The sequence below is a fragment of the Panthera leo genome, chromosome B1 (assembly GCF_018350215.1).
Source record: "Panthera leo isolate Ple1 chromosome B1, P.leo_Ple1_pat1.1, whole genome shotgun sequence".
NCBI classification, from domain to species: Eukaryota; Metazoa; Chordata; class Mammalia; order Carnivora; family Felidae; genus Panthera; species Panthera leo.
In genome coordinates, this window is record NC_056682.1 from 26420736 (window position 1) to 26437149 (window position 16414).

Sequence of the window (16414 nt, forward strand, 5' to 3'; positions counted from 1 at the left end):
CATGCCAAAAGGACACAGGAACTGATATGAAAGGTCTCCCTTGGGCTAATCTGGGTCAATTTGAACATTAAACAATGATAGTCATGGAGTACACCCCTTGAATAAAATAGGAAGCCTCGAGTCCATACTGGTGTAAACAAAAATGCATGATAAGTTGGTACAGTCATTACGGAAAACAGTAACAAAGTATGGAGGCTCCTGAACAAATTAAAAATAGAATTACCATATAATCCAGCAATCTCACTCCTGGGTATATATATCCAATGGAAGTGAAATCACTAACTTAAGGAGATATCTGAGAGTGTCTTTGGGTACACATTTATGCATGTAGAAGCTTGCACTTACTAGTTCAAACACAGACTAAAGATTAAAGTGGGGGGAGGAGGGGTGGAGAATGCGGGAGCAAAGAAGGTAAAACTGGGGAATCTGGGTGAAGTGGATATGGCAATGCTTTAAACTATTTTGCAACTTTTCTACACACTTGGAATTATTTCATAATAAATCAATTAAAGTATTAATAAAACTGTTTTAGCATCTATCTTATTTCCACAACAACATACGGTCAGTGTTAATATGTACTTGGAATCTCTAAAGTGTTAAGTGAAAATGAAGATTCTGAGGATGCCCAGATAATGTTGAAGTAAAAAAAAATGAAATGAGGACCAGAAATCTACATTATTACCAAGCTCTCGGGTGATTTTACGCACACTGAGATTTAAGAGATCTTGTCACATGGTTTCTATGGTGCTGAGTTTAATACTTTTGATGATGACCAAAGGAATGCCTTCATGATAAATAAAATTATATCATGAAATGTTCATTTTAAATCTAATTATTTTCCAATTGCATGGAGTACTTATTCAAGTTTTTTAAAATTTTTTTTATTTTATGGGCCCTTCTATATCTGAGAATTTCTCTTCACATCACACATGACAGGAAACTTGTTGAGTGAAAAATTCTTGGGGCATAAACTTTTCCCCTCAAAATGCTGCAGATATTATTAACTGACTTGTAGAATATATTATTTCAGAGAAATCTGAATACAGCTTAATTTTTGTTCTGTTTTTGTTGTTGTTGTTGTTGTTTGTTTTTTAATGTTTATTTTTGAGAGAGAGAGAGAGAGAGAGAGAGCAGGGGAGGGGCAGAGGGAGAGGGAGACACAGAATCCGAAGCAGGCTCCCGGCTCTGGGCTGTCAGCACAGAACCTGACTCAGGGCTTGAGCTCACTAGCGGTTGAGGTCATGGCCTGACCTGAAGTTGGACACTTAACCAACTGAGCCACCGAGGCACCCCATTTCTATTCTTTTTTTATAGCTCTAGTGTTTTTCTGCCTGGATGTTTCTATAATCTTTTATTATTTTATTTTATTTTATTAAAACATTTTCTTTTTATTATTATTATTTTTTTAAGTAGGCTTCACGTCCAGCATGGAGCCCAACACGGGCCTTGAACTCATGACTGTGAGATGAACTGAGATTGAGAATCCGACGCTTCATAGGCTGAGCCACCCGGGTACCCCTATTAATTTAGTTTTTAAAATTTACCCAGATGTACCATTGATCTTGCCTGTGGTACTATTAAGAATGTATAATGCCAATATACTATAATACCAAGATTTTTTCAACATAAGATAATTTCCTTCCACTGCATCTCTGGCTATTAGTCTGGTGAGTACCTCGCCAGGTACCTTCAATCCTCTTTACCTTTACTCATACTGCCATGCTGGAATCTTCCTGCTCCATCATCCTGGGGACTCCCCTTGCTTCAGTCCTGTGTTAGATCTCGTGTCTTCTGAATCCTAGGTCTTCCTCTTTCTTGGCTTATTCTCACATTTTGTGGAGCACATCCTCAGTAGGGAAAGGAGACACAGAAGATAAGAAATCTTGTGTGTCTGGATACAGCTTTGTCCTACTCTCATGCTCTATAAATAGTTGATGAGGTATGGAATTCCACATTGCACATAATTTTCTTGCAGATTTTGAAAGATATACTCCAGGGCTTTCTTGCTTTCACTGTTGGTAGTGAGAAGTCAGCAGCCCTTCTGTTTCCTAATACTACGTATGCTACAATTTTTTCCTGTCTGGAAATGTGTAATATCTTCTTTTTACCCCTAGTATTCTAATATTTCACAGGAATATGCCTCAGAGTGACTCTATTGAGCTAAACACATTTTGGGCTCTTTTGACCTGGTAATTAATATCATTCAGTCCCAAGAACTTTTCTTAAATTTTTTCTTTTATTATTTTCTTTCCTCTACTTTCTTCTTTCCTTCTGGTACTTCTATTATTCATTTTTTTTTTTTTTATCACTTGGATGGTTCTGATTTTTTCATCTTTTCCCTTTGTCATCCTTTTCCTTTCTTTCTTTCTTTTTTCTTTCTTTCTTTCTTTCTTTCTTTCTTTCTTTCTTTCACTTTTTTTATTTGAGAGAGAGAACATGAGCAGGGGAGAGGGGCAAAGGGAGAGAGAAAGGGAGAGAGAGAGAGATTGGATCTTAAGTAGGTTCCATGCTCAGCGAGGAGCCCTATGCAGGGCTCAATACCATGACCCTGGGATCATGACCTGAGCTGAAATCAAGAGTCAGATGCTCAACTGACTGAGTCACCCGGGCGCCCCCTTCTCTTCCATATTTACAGAGAACTCCTCAAACTTACCCTCTCAAGTGCTATCGACAGAACTTTCTGCAGTTATGGGAAATGTTCTATCTTGGAGATGTCCAATATTTAGCAACTAGCTGTACGTGGCTTTGATGATCAGAAATGCAACTATTGCAAATAAGGAGTTAAATTTTTAATTTTATTAAAGTACTATGAGTTTAAATCTAGTGGCTAGTGGTTACCACATTGAACAGCACACGTATTTGTTTTCTGCTACTGTATTTTTAATTTCCAAGAGTTCTTTTTAGTTTTTTGTTTTCCTAAATTGTCTATTTCCATAGCCTTGGTTCTTGTTTAATGGATGCAATATCCCTTCTTATCTCTTTGAGGATTTGATTATAACTGTTGCTTTTAAGTCTTGAATCGTTTGTTTCCTCCAAGATACTGCTTCTGCTTGTGTTTATTATTATTATTATTATTATGGTCTCTATCTTTTATATAACAGACTTTCATCAGATGTCTGGTAATCCTTGCTGGTCTACTTAAAAATAAGAATGAGCTGCAGGGCACTTGGGTGGCTCAGTTGGTTGGGCGTCCGACTGCAGCTCAGGTTACGATCTCACACTCCGTGAGTTCAAGCCCCGCATCGGGCTCTGTGCTGACAGCTCAGAGCCTGGAGCCTGTTTCAAATTCTGTGTCTCCCTCTCTCTCTTCCCCTCCCCCACTCACGCTCTGTCTCTGTCAAAAATAAACATTAAAAAAACTTTTTTTGAAGTAAGAGCGAGCTTGTGAGTTTCACTATAGGGAGGTGGTGGGGAGGCATTTGGGAAAACCTTGATGTCAGTATCTTTAAATACTTTCTTTTTGGATAGCCAGATTCCTCCAAGGAAGAATCTTCCAAGTTTCCACCTACTGGGTAGCGGTCTAACTGCTGCTGCCTTCTGGGGACCATTCTGGGTAAGAGATTGGGACGGGGGTGATCTCTTAATCCCCATCATTGATTTGTGCCAGGGTGAAGGAGGGTCTAGTGCTCTAATTTCTTCTCAAATAGCTTTCACCTTGGTCCTCCTGATATCAAGTCTTCTCTCCCTTTGACCTCCAGTCCTCTACTTGTCATTCCTAACTTTAAGAGCCTAGGAATTGTGCCCTTTGCAGATTTTGCTGTGTAAGTATAGTTGGTTTCTCAACTTTCCCATTGACAGTTTGGGATTTTGTTTTCTCAGGTCTGTCAAATCCCTTACTAATGTTCCACAGGTTCTTCAGCTTCCAAAATTTTTTGCTATTGTTTCATCTCCTGCTTGCATAATGCTTGTGGGTTTAGGTCTGAAAACAAAACACTTCCTATTTTTAATGTTTGTTCAAGAGGGAAGAAAATTAAATGCACATGTTCAATCCACCCCTCTAACCTGGAAATTCAGTGTGTCTATTCATTTTCAAAGGTTCAGTTCTGTGAAACATTCTTCTCCCATATTTGCCTTTAGCAGAATTAATCCTGTCCTTTGCTGCATTCAATATTTTGTGTGGTACACAACAAATTGGATACTAATCCATTTGTTTATGTATCCCTTTTTACCCAGAGAAAATATTAATAGTAAAACATGAAGACCAAGTTTTATCAACTGCACCTATCATAACATGAGCACTCAATAAATGTTTGCTATATTCAGAAATGTATAATTCGATTCCAGAAAAGGTAGTGATGAAAATTAAAAAAAAAAAAATTAAACACCTTTTCAGATACATTTTCTACCAAGCTAAGACATTTCAATTCCTTTTCTTTCTTTCTTTCTTTCTTTCTTTCTTTCTTTCTTTCTTTCTTCCTTCCTTCCTTCCTTCCTTCCTTCCTTTCTTTTCTTTCTTTCTTTCTTTCTTTCTTTCTTTCTTTCTTCCCAAACTGAAGTTGAAAACCTGTTGGCATCTCCACAGCATGAAAGCCTATTTATAATAGGATAGAGTAATTTTTGGATTGATCGCCCTCTGGTGGCATTTTAAGAAACTAACTTCTTGTACAGCCTGGGGGTCAGGATCAAGGGAAGATATTTGGTGCTATTGTTATTACCATCTCAATGGGATGCATGTCTCTATTTTCTTAATTTTCCCAACTGAACACACATAGTTTTTGTAATCAGAGAAAATCCATAATTTTCTAAATAGTTTAATGAATTCCTGAGGATCAATCTTACAATCTAAGGATATTAGGAAGCTTAACAAAAGTACAAATATACATTATAATGTGTTTTTAGAATACAATTTATTTCTAATGTTTACTATATTTTTCTTATTTCTTAATCTGACTCAGTTGAATTACAATAACCCTCAAAGGAATCATTTATAGTTCAAATGGTAAGTAAATATCTGAAGTTCTTTGTCATAGTAAATCTATTTTATTTTATATACCAAAAACCCAAATTGATTTCCTTCTGCTCAATTTCAAAATAAGTCTGACATCTTTAACATGCAGGTTTAGGCATGCCTATGTAAACAAAGACATATAAAAATGTGCAAAATTAACTTTCATGGGTGATCTATTTAACAAAATGGTCAAAATTTGCACATACCTCCCGTCACTGGGTCATCATGTCTACGCTGCAGGTTGAGCAGAAGACCTATTTGTTTTGCTCAAAATGAGACATGACATGACTTATTCCAGGTCACATAAATGTTTCTCCGTCTCTTTTTTAAGTTTATTTATTCATTTTGAGAGAGGGAGAGAGCGCGCGCGCGCGCGCGCGCGCGCGCGAGGGCGCGTGCGCATATGTGCACAGCATGAGCGGGGGATGGGCAGAGAGAGAAGGAGAGAGGGAATCCCAAGGAGGCTCCGCACTGTTAGCACACGGATGCCAACACAGGGCTCTATCTCAGAAACTGTGAGATCATGACCAAAACCAAAATTGAGAGTTGGACACTGAACCCCCTCGGCCACCCAGGCATCCCCACACAAACGTTTCTAAGCAATTACATGATACTATGCGAGAAGAGGAGGGAACAAGGAATTAAGGTACAAATTATATATGTATATACGTTTGTACATGCATATCTATAAATGTAAAATATATGTATATATAAAATTATATGTAGTTAATAAAATATGTAAAGTAATTATGTCACCCAATAAGCTTTATAACTATATGTAAGAACATATATTATATATAAGTAATTTATAGGTAAAGTGTAATTTACTTTATATATGATGTACCATATATATGCATGCATATATATCTAAACTGAATAAAATTATTTGAATTAAATAAGGTTTTTTTAATGTTTATTTATTTATTTTGAGAGAGAGTTAGAGAGAGAATGTGTGTATGCAGCAGGGGACGAGCACAGAGAGATGAGAGAGAGAATCCCAAGCAGGCTCCGTGCTGTCAGCATAGAACCCGACACAGGGCTCGATCTCACCAACGGTGAGAGTATGACATTAGCCAAAATCAAGAGTGGGATGCTTAACCCACTGAGCCACCCAGATGCCCCTGAATCAGATAATTTAAACTTTCAAGTGTTTTACACGGCCAAGGCGTTCTGTCAAACAAATATAAGGAAAATGGATATTATCAGATGGGAGCCACAGAAGGTAAAGATGAGAAAGATAAATCTTCCCAATCCCCCTAAGAGCGGAAGCAGTGTTTGCCACGAGTTTAACCAATCTGGGCCCAGAGTCTCTTGAGTTCCTTGTTCAGCCAGTATTGGTCATTTGCATGGCCCAGTGACTGTCTAGGTTTTCCGTTCTTCTTCTTTTTTCCCCAAAGAAGCGTTCTTATTCCAGTTATCCCGGTCTTACCCCCACTATTTATGTCAGGTATGGTCAGAGCACATAACTTACCTTTTGGGTTGTAAGTGGTGGGAGCAAGAGCAAGAGCCCCGTCCGAGCCTGATGGAAGGGACTGCACATCAGCCAGAAACACTAAGGGTTGAGCTGGAGGCCCTGGCTGCTGAATGGGATCTGGGGGCGGGGGGCGTGGTCTCCACTGGAGAAAAGATGAGTGCGCTTCGCGTGCAGGAAGAAGGGTGGGTGTGGATATGTGCGTTCACCGGGATTGTGGCAGAGACTGCCAGTCGACCGAATATTTGATCTGCCCTCTTTCAACAATGTACTTCCGACTCTCCGTGGCTAACTCTTCACAGAACCCAAGGCAATATTTTCACCGGTCTATTGTGTGACTAGCGTGCGGTGATGTGACTAAGTGTCAACAGATGGGATCTAAGCATAAGTCGTATGCAGGACTTAACAGGTGTGACTTTAACAGGAAACGCACATTCTCCCTTTCAATGCCCCCCTTTTCCGCCAGCTGGGATGCACACGGAATGCCAAGTTGCCTGTAACAGGGGGATGAGGTCAACATACTCTGAACTGTGGAGCAACTCGGTAAAATGACTCTGGGCCTTGACATATTGCACCACAGATCCCAACGAGGACTTCTGAGAGAAGTAAAATCCCATACCATTTAAGCTACTGCTACGTAAGGTCTTTTCCTCACACGGTCAAATCTTTATTCTAACAAACATGCCAAGGAAGGAAGCAGAAGTCATAGAGGGCAGAAACGAACAAAATCTGGGAACCTGAGGGAAACATTCTGGAGAAGTGAAATTTAAATTCTAATCTGAAGAATGAGAGAAATTAGCTGGAAAATGCCTGAGATGAGAACCAGCATAGAATGCTGAGGTACTGAAAGAAGTATGGAAAGACACAGAAGGTATTTCATGCTAAACCTGGAGAGATAAGAACAACCCAGGTCATTCTGAGCTTTGCAGCCGTATTGATTAAGGAAGGTGAAGAAGAGGAAAAACCAAAAGTGAATCCCATGTTCCTGGTCTCATCAACTGTGTGGATGGTAGAACCATTTACTGAGAAAAGAAACCACAGACAAGTGGTAGGTTTTGGTGGGAAGATGATGAGTTCACTTTTGGAAATGTCTGAGGTGTTTGTGAATAAGCAATTAGTTATGTGGATTTGGTGCTCAGAATTAAGACCTTGGGTCGAAATGTAAGTTTGGGAATCATTGGCAAATGGATGGTAAATAAAGCTAGAGGAATGGATAAGAACACCTAGGGTGAGAGTCTACACTGAGAGAGGAATAAGAGAAAAGAAGAGGGTCTAGGATGCAGCCATGACAGAACTCCTGCTTTAAACAACTGAGTACAAGAGGGGGGACTGACCACTGAGATTAAGAAGGACCATTCCTTCTTAATCTTTCTCAGAGAGAAAGGAAGGAAGCCAGGCAAACGTGTTGTCATACAGACAAAGTAAGAAAGTGTTTCAGTAAATAAATAATGGCCAACAATGCCGGATGCTGTTGAAAGGTCATGTAGGATGAGCTCTGAAAGGAGCTTACTGGGTTTAAGTTAACCACATGGAGTTAACTGGCGAGCTCAATGGAGAAGTAAAGGCCCTGGACTGTAAGGGTGGAATCCAAACTAATGCAGATTGTATAGTGAGTGGATGGTGTGGAAAGAGAGACATTTCTTCCAAGAAGTTTAGCTCCAAAGGGGAAAACAGAGAGAGAAGACAGCAGCCGTAGGGGTTCTGAGGTTGAGGAAAATGTTTTGTTTGGTTTTTTTAAGTTGGAAAATTTTGAGTTGAGCCCATTTACGTACAGAAGGGAAAGGTCCACTTGCAAGGAAAACATGGAAAATACAGGAGAGAGAATGGATAGTACAAAATTCAAGCTTCCTGAGAAGGTAGGAGAGGAGGGGAATTCAGAAAACCGGTGGTGGTATTCACTCAAAAATTGAAGGAGGGAAGGAAGAATGGATGGATGGATCCGGGGCAGGACTAGGGTGAAGTAAACGAGGCACTCACTCACAAAATTTGAGGAAGCACCAAAAACTCAGTAATTAAGATAAACATTATTTTGTATAATAAATAAAAAATAATGCAAAAGATCTATAATGAACAAAATATCAAAATTTTATTTTTTTAAGTTTTTTAAAATGTTTTATTTATTTTTGAGAGCGAGAGAGAGAGAGACAGATTGTGAGCAGGGGAGGGGCAGAGAGGGAAGGAGACTTCAGGTTCCCAGCTGTCAGCACAGAGCCTGACGTGGGGCTCGAACTCACGAACCGTGAGATCACGACCTGAGCCAAAGTCAGACGCTTAATCGACTGAGGCACTCAGGTGCCCCTAAAATACCAACATTTTAAACAAAAACAAGATCAGGTATGCATAGGTGAAGATTTGGGGGTGGAAAGCTAAAATGGTTTTCTTTAGAAGGTTACTATTTCCTTTGTGAAGCAGGAGGTGAACATAAGCAGAAAGTAGATTGGAGGTTGGAGGTGAGAGCAGAGGTTCGCAGTAGGAGTCATGGACAGGAAAGGCAAGATAGGGAGAGAAACGTGGTAGGGGTGCCAGGGAGGATTAGTGCCCACAAGACTTGGTGGTCATTAATTTACCATAGCACTGATCTACCTGTTGTATAATCTCTAAGGCATCTCCCAGAACTCAGAGCAAGCATGGAGAAGGTAGCCAGAGTTACCATCACAGGGGGTTTTGTTAGGGAAACCAACTTAAGATATTGGCAAGAGACTTAATATAATGGACCAGAGAACCTGAGGTGGTGAGAGAGAAAGTCAAAACATGAGAAACAAGCTAAGTCAAATGGGAATGCTCCAAAATAGCTCCAAATAGAATGTAAATGCCATATATTATGGGCTGAGTTGTGTACCCTCCAAATTCATGTGTTGAGGTCCTAACTGCTGTATCTCAAAATGTAACTGTATTAGAAGACAGAGGTCTTTACAAAGGTAATTACATTAAAAGAAACTTATTAGGCTGGGCCCTTGTCCTACATATTTGGTGTCCTTATAAGAAGAAGAAATGTGGACACAGACAGTTAGAGGAAAGACCATGAGAAGACATAGGGAGAAGATGGCAGCTATAAGCCAAGGAGAGAGGCCTCGGAAGACCAACCTTGCACACACCTTGATCTTGGACTTCTAGCCTTCAGAATTATAAAAAAATAAATTTCTATTTAAGCTGCCCAGTCAGGGATACTTTGTTATGATAGCCCTAGGAAATGAATACACCATATATCTTACTATTATAGAAATAATGAAATAGCTTCGGAACTCATTAGCTTCCTTTCTTTCCCATGAACCCTAGAGAAATTCTAGAATTAGGAAAAAAGCATGGATTTGAGAAATGAACAACCACCACTACAACAAAAGGAGAAACCCCTTGGGAGTCTGAAGGTAGTTTCGAAATGGTGTGGGAGGTACGTGTGTTTATTTGGGGGTGGGTTGGGGCAGGCTCAGCCCGGGGTCATGGGCAGCTGGGAGCGGCCATGAGAAGGCTTAGAGGACACGGGCAGCAACCTCCTAAGCCTTCCCATGTCTTACATCAGGGTAGAAGCATTAGGGTGAGTGTCAGGGGAGAGGAGTTGATGAAAAGAAAAACAGGCTGTCCAGCTCGCTTCAGACATTTGCTTCTTCACCCTTTCCTTGCATCCCAAATCCCAGAGCTGATGGATTATGAACTAGGGAGTTGATTTGTCAAAGATACTTCTTCCCAACAGATTAAAGACGGAACTTTTAGAGTAGTTACCTGGTGGAGTGTCAATAAATGGGAGTGATTAGCATTCATTTTGCAGTGATTGGGGCTCAGTAACTTCCTTCTTAAATCCATCTGGAGGGTCACACATGCCTCCTCCCCAATTCATATTACCAGACGCTCCCACGGGCACATGAGCTCACAAGCCAAAATAACCTGGCACCTGAAGTGGGACAAAGAGATCATAAAATGCACAACAAGTTGAATCACACATACCAACTGAATCAAAATTATTAGAACAGATGACCCCAAAACGTAAAATATGCATGATGAATATACGTAAGGAGTTACAGGAAGATATTAGCAATATGAACAAGAATAAGAAATAATTTCAAAGTGGGAATGTGAGTTTTGAAAAAGGAGAAATTCTGATGAGGGACATGGTGAAGATCTGGCCTTGACAAGGTGCCACAAACACACTGGCAGGCATGACAGCATGGTACAGGCTCCCTAGTTAAGTTCTCAAGGTTTTCCAAAAGTCCACAAGCCACTGAAATTGTTTTCTTTGATCCCCCCCCCCCCCCCACCATTGTCTCATTCAAGCTGATGGCTAACCACATATCCCAAATATTGTGTACAACGGTCACTCCAGAATGTCTGGGCTTTTTCCTCTCTGCTCTGTCTTTTAACTTCAGTTTTTGTCTTTGTTTCTTAACAATAGTTTAATGACTGCCTTCCTCGGGTGACTAAATTCCTGAAGCAAATTTACTGAAGGTCCCTGTGTTATTCTTTGACTAAATAAAATAGTTGGAGGGAAAAGACAATAAATAGATAAAAATGGCTGGGCGGATACAGCTGGAGGACAAGTTAGAGATTTGTAATATCAGATCTTTTCCCAGAAGGTGGCAGCAAAAATATAGAAAATGTAGAAGTAAGTGATGGGGTTTTGGAGTGATGGAGGTTCAGAGATGTTGGCCAAGAAAGAATCCCTGAAGAAGTCTTTGGTGCAAAAAGGTGATTTTTATTAAAGCACAGGGACAGGACCCATAGGCAGAATGAGCTGCACGGCGGGAGGGGGGCGGGAGGGCTGTGAAGAGTGACTGGTTATACGCTATGCAGTTGGGGAGGTAAAGTCAAGAGGAAGTTTCTTAAAGGGATTTCCACATGCTAAAGAAGACTCCCAGGATCCTGGAGGCCTAGCTGTTGTCAAGCTAGGGTTGTTTTTCCCTCTAGCAAAGCATTAACATTAAGACAGTAGGGAGTTCCTGGAGATTACGCTATTGATAAGATGGTCCTTTTCTTGTAAATTTACTAATTTTCTTGTAACTTGTTTAATCATTTGTTTTCTTTCCCTTTCTTTTGTCCTTGGGCAAAAAGAAGCTCTCACATATCCCACCGGGGCAGGGGAGGGGGGGGGGGGGTGGTGGTTGCAGGCTGTCAGCTTGCTTTATGCTCCCTCATCAGTACCATTACTATTAAGAAATTTTCAAGGTTCCTGGCCAATGCAATAAGAAAGAAAAAGGTAAAAGTGGTCTAAGGGTAGGAAGGGTAAAACTAAAACATTATTTGTAGAAATAGTCATTCAACTTAGAAAAAAACCCAACAGAATAAAAAAATATTAAAGTTCATAAGCAACTTTAGGAATTATAAAAATCAATAGTATTTTTTTCACCCCAAATAACCAATCTAAACTTAAAAATATTATACCATTTATAACAGCAACAAAAGTCATAATATAGCTAGGAATCAATTTAACCAACAATGTACAAGACTTTTACGGACAAAATCATAAAATTTTAAAGACATATAAAATTATCTGAATAGTTATATTTTTGAATAGGATGACTTAATATTAATATGTTCATTCTCTTCAAATTAATCTGGTAAATTCAATTTTAATCAAAGATTTTTGTTGGATTTTTGAGGACTAATAAATTTGTCCCAAAATGTATGTGAAAGACCAAAAATGCATAAATAGCTAAGTCAGTCTTGAAAAAGAACTGTAAAGAGGAAGAGGTGTTTTTAGAAAATATTGTTGCAGACATGTTGCAGAGCCAAGCAACAAAAACAGCACGGAAAAGGTAGGAGAACAGCCACCACAGACCAATGGAGCAGAGCAGCGTGCTCAGATACAAAGGTAAACATACAGAACAAAACATACAACTTGTGGCACCAGGAGGCAATGGGCAAATGACTTAGAAACAAATTCAATTCCGCAAACCTCATGTATGTAGTTCAGCCTAGGAAAATCTACAAATTCCAGTATCTAATAATACCTATACACAGATCTATCGCTGACAGTGGGCTAATCCAGGGACACTGTACCAAAATGAAAGGCGGGTATATTTTTATTGGGGTTAACAAGAGAATAACCAATTCTAAAACTCTTTTAGGCTTGTGCCATATCTTAAATGTTCAGGGGGGCTTTCTTCTTTAGCTGTCCAACCAGGGCACATATTTTCTTAGGCAGAAGGCTCTAGGATCATTGATATTTCTCCCTTACTGGTATGTGAAAAGTAACAACAAAGTCAACATTGAAAAACATTTGTGTCTCCTACACGCAGATATCATATAATCAAAGGAAAGTATCGGACACTGGTATTTCCTGAATAATCCGGGCACATTCTCAGCTCAGGGCTTTTTTACTTGTTGCTTGCTCTGCCTGAAATTCTCTTACCCAATATCCTCACAGTCACTCCCTTACCTCCTTCAGGTCTTTGCTCAAATAGCACATAATCAGAGAGACCTCCTATAACCACTCGATTTCAAATCCTCACCCAGAGGCACGCCCCATTCCCCTTACCTGCTTAGTTTTTCTCCACAGTGTGAACATATTATTCATTTCTTTCATTGTCTTTTTTAAAATGTTTATTCGTTTTTTGAGAGAGAGACAGAGAATGAACAGGGGAGGGGCAGAGAGAGAGGGAGACCCAGAATCTGAAGCAGGCTCCAGGCTCCAAGCTGTCAGCACAGAGCCTGATGTGGGGCTCGAATCCATGAACTGTGAGATCATGACCTGAGCGGAAGTTGGACCCTTTACCCACTGAGCCACCCCGACACCCCCATCTTTTGTTTATTGTCTAATTGCACTTTTCCAATATAAATTCCGCCAGGGCAAAGGGTTTTTGTTATTTTGTTCAATGCTTATTCCTGACACATAAAAGTTTCTCAATAAATAGTTGTTGAATGAAAGAATGGTTTTGGTATCTTATTCCCATAGATACAGGCAACAGTACTAAGTGTAAGCCCGTCATTTGCAGTGTAGGTAAATTATCACTTCTTGATAGTGAATCTTTCTTAACAGTTGACACACCTAGATCAAAAAGTTCAAGTGCAACAGTTTGTAACTAGTGCTTATTAATGTTCATGTAATGTTGATCCTGATAGTGTTCACTGGGTCCTTTTTTTCTTTGAGAGAAACAGCATCTTCTAGGTGACAGGGAGATGAGATTAGGATTCTCATCAATTTCTCTGCAGTTGTGTGTCAGGACTCAAAGTCATAATCTAAGGAGAAAATGAATAAATCTGGCAAACAGATTATCAGTTCCGTCGTATCTTAGAAATCCTTTTAATTTCTGAGCCTATAAACCTTATAAACACAAAGGTAAATCTGTAGTTATGAGGGAAAACATACAGTCCACTAAGGAGGAAGCAGGTGATAGCAGGAGTAACAGATCTGTAGGAGATTTCCAATTATGTCCCTTTCTCCAGTAGGGAATTATATGTCTTCACTGCTTCGAAGAATGAAGAGGTGGACACAGAATGAGCAGCAGGCAAAAGTTGATTAGAGTACAAGCTCAGAAAGTAAGAACAGTACGAAAACTCTCTTTACAGAGAGGGGACATTCGAAAGTGAATGTCCACGGACTATAGGCAAGGGTCCTTGTTTTATAAGGTTCTGGATGCCCCCCCGCCCAGCCTTCCCTTACCCTTAGTTCCTTCTCAGATCCTACCCTACTGGCTTGATAACTCTAGGTGCTGGGTTGTCCATTCTAAATTGGCTCGTTACTATTGTATGAGGGGTGGTCTATGGCCATATCATTTCTTGTGGGTCATACATTTTATAGGCTACTACTTCTTTTTATTTTTTTATAATTTTTTTTTAATATACTTTTTTTTTTTTTTTTTTTGAGAGACAGATCATTAGCGGGTGAGGGGTAGAGGGAGACACAGAATCCGACGCGGGGCTCAAACTCAGGAACCATAAGATCACGACCTGAGCTGAAGTTGGAAGCCCAATGGACTGAGCCACCCAGGCGCCCCTACTACTTATTTTTAGTTATGTCTTTTGTCGAATTCCTGAGGGAAATCTGAGGGGGAGAGTAGGTGGTGTCTGTTACATTCTTAAGAGGAACCTCATGCCCGAGGGGGTTTGCTGCAGTCAGACACTCCCAGCATTGTTCCAAAAAATAAATGTTTTTCCCCACCCAGGGACCTCAGAACCTAGCCTCTGCCGACTGAAGCCTATCTTTTCCTATCATAAAACCACCCCAGTGGCTTACAATAAGCAATTATTTTTCTTCCTCACAGGTCTGCAGGTCAGCTAGGATGACTCTACTTCAGGATGTGGTTTTCCTGGGCTTGTTTATCTGGAAAGTCTTTGTTTCACCCTGCTGAGTATAGAATTCCAAGCTGACAGTTGGTTTTGTTTTTGTACTTTAAAGTTATTTCATTTCTTTTGGCTTGTGGAGTTTCTAATGAGAAGGCCATAAAAATTCTTACTGTGCTCTGTGCCTTTTTTTCTCTAGCTACTTTTAAGCTGACAAAATCCAAAGGCAGAGAAACTAGTGGTGGTGAAACATGAGAGAAATTTGTTTCAGTGAGACCGACACCAGGAAGACTGTGGACTAGCATCTCAAAGACTGTCTCCAAAGTGCTGAAAATACCTATAGGGTTTATATATAGAAAATGTGAGACACAGGTCAGTGAGTATATCCAGGTGGGCAGTGAAGGTCAAATTGATTTTTGTCTGGAGGTCAATCATGGGTGGTGGGGTCTTGCTGGCTCAGGGCGGTCCTTATTCCTTGAGGGGGTAGTTTCAGGTCCCATCTGGGAATACTCTGCCCTCAGTGTTTTCTGCCTAAGTTAAAAGTAAACTGGAAAGAACTTAGAAAGTTTGAAGGTCAAAATGGAGGCAGTGAAAGTCTTCTAAATGCATATATAGCCTCTTTATATTGTCCCATAGGTCACAAGAGGCTCTGGGAATTTTTTTTTTTTTCCTATTTTCTCTGAGCATGTCATTTTGGATTGCTACCACTGGTATGTTACTTCTCTTTTCTACAGTTCCAAATGTGGTATCCATCCTCTCTAGAGATTTATTTATTTATTTATTTTTGAGGGAGAGAGACGGCACATGCTCGTGCAAGCGGGAGAGGGACAGAGAGAGAGGGAGAAAATCCCAAGCAGGCTCCACACTCTCAGCACAGAGCCTGACACAGGGCTTGAACCCACGAAACGTGAGATCATGACCTGAGCTGAAATCAAGAGTCAAAGGACACTTGACTGACCCAGGTGCCTCTGCCAAGAGATTTTTTTAATTTCACATATTTTTCATCTCCGGAAATTCTATTTGCTTTTTAAAAAGCCTCACCAGAAATTCTATTTGCTTCTTTTTAAAAAGCCTCATTTCTCTCCCATCATCTTTTTCCTTTAAATCACTGAACATATTGAGTACATTTATAATAGATGTTTGAAGTTTTTGTCAATGCCACCATTTGTATCCTTTCTGGATATGTTTCTATTGCCTGTCTCATATATTCTCCTAATTACTTGGCAGGTCTATTAATTTTTAACTGGTAGATGCCTGATATTTTCAACCTAATGTTGTTGAGTCCTGAGTTGCGTTGTAGTCTTTTAGAGAGAATTAGCCTTTGTTCTGGCAGGCAGTCAGGTTAGTTGCTGAGCAAGTTTGATCCTTTCAGGGTTTTAAGCTTTTGAAGAATCGACAATAGCTTTTTCTCTAGACCCCAGGGTCTCAGGAGTTGACCTCACAACTGAGACATGACACCTCTGGGTCTCAGGAGCAAATTCCATGTAGTCAACGGCAGTGGGGAACTCAAACGAGTCCTCTTCCAGTGTGAACTCTGAGAATTGTCTGACTTAACTGTTCCCCGCAATTACTCTTTGTGGGCCTTGTGGAGGTTCACACCACATACCCGCTGATTCTTATTCAGCTAAAGATTCAAGGGTATGCCATGTGTATTCCGAAGCTCTTTCTCCAGGAACTCCTCATCAATTCCAACCAGCTTGGCCTCCCCAAATCCCCTTAACTCCGATCCCTGTCTTTTCAACTCAATAAGACCTGTCTTCTCAGTGAGATCTTAGGTCTTTTTT